Genomic DNA, 1762 nt, shown 5'->3' on the forward strand with positions numbered 1-1762 from the left:
GAGCTCGGCCTGAAACATAGTTGAGCTTACTGTGTTAAGCACGCGGGCCTAATTACATGACCAAACCCAACCGGGGTGCAAGCCGGGCCATTGGGCTACCTGGCCCATGAGAAGGTCTACTCAGCCCCTCCCCTTTCTAACAACTATTTTTACTTTGGGGAACCCTAAATGACCCCTAAACTATAAAAACTAGTTAGGGAGGCATTTTGTATTTAATCATTTGCGATTTTTCTTTTCAATTCTATTGTACTATTTCATTGTAATTTTTTTTCATGCCATCAAATGTATATATACATTAAATTTATATAGAATAAAATTTTAAGCTTTTTTTCCTAATTTGTTGCTTATCTTGTTAAGTTTTTTTTTTTTTTTTTCAAAATTTCCTTTGTAAAAAAGTCATGCCATCACATAGCTCGGGCCTTATCCCCACTCTAGCGTAGCGTGTCGGCATGACCCGCAAAAACAGTTGTGCCATGCCAACACGGATGAGCCATGTGGCTGACACGACAAAAGTGGATTGTGCAAGCCCAACCCTGCCCACATTACACCTCCAAATTAAAGTAGTAAAAAATAATTTAAGTGCTAATAATAACAATAGATATGGCACAAAACAAAACAAAATAGTGAAATATGATTCATATGGCTGATCCCATGTGGTTGGAATAAAGCTTGGATGATGATGATGATTATATTTAACTTTAATGTGATAGAGTCCATCTATATTATAATTTCGAATATCTGATGCACTTTAAGTCAAAATTTTAATCAATCGCATTAAAATTATCACATGGTCTATTTATTTTTCATTAGTTCACATTTTATAAAATGCATTTATCATTAAATACCGTAATAATGTTAAAGATTCAAATGTGACATATCACTTTATCACGGTATAAGTTTTCTATGAATTCATAGTACATTTCATGCACTAGGTTTGCAAACTTTGAGAGTGGTCATGAATTCAAGTGAATTGACTATTTATTGTTGAGTCATACCTGATCAATTATTAACCATTTCATAGCATTAAAAAAGAAAATTATAGTTGTTGAGTCATATCACCCGAGACCAAATCAGCCTCCCACAACGTCCCATAGCACATCTCCATCGTATATTGGGAACATCTCCCGATGATAATCTCAGAAATGATGATGTCATCATTTAGAGATGTTTCTAATACACAACGGGGATATGCTGTGCAACATTGTGAGAGGCAATCTTGTGAGGAGCTGATTTGAATTCATATCTTCCATGCATAGGAATGGCAATGGGACAGGTTTTGGATGGGGCACTTCTCCCCGTTCCCACCCCTCCCCATACCCTCTCTGAAGTCACGATACCTTGCCCCGTACCCGCCCCGTTTCCGGTGGCTAGACCTATTCATGGGCAGGGTGGCCCGACGGGTCGGGCCGGGACGGGCTTGAACATGCTTATAGGCCCACGGGCTTAAATTCGGGCCAAAAAGCCCAATATGCAATAAATTCGAGCCGGGCTCAGGTTTTGTCAAAATAGCCAGGCCCGAACCCGGCCCAGCCCGACCTAATATTAAACTTAAAATTAGTTATGTGATTATATCCATTTAAATATTTTTTTTATTTAAGAATGTAAAATTGTGTTTTAAAATATAAAAGAAAGGGAAAAATACCATCTTGTAGGCCCATTGTTCATTTAAATAGAAAAAATACTATCTAAATTTTTAATTCTAATTCGAATAGGGAAAATTATTTTTTTTTCCAATTAGTTCGGGCTTCGGGCTCAGGCTCGG

Source organism: Nelumbo lutea, chromosome 2 (genome assembly GCF_056320005.1).
Source record: "Nelumbo lutea isolate HS-2025 chromosome 2, American lotus-T2T, whole genome shotgun sequence".
In the NCBI taxonomy this organism is placed as follows: domain Eukaryota; kingdom Viridiplantae; phylum Streptophyta; class Magnoliopsida; order Proteales; family Nelumbonaceae; genus Nelumbo; species Nelumbo lutea.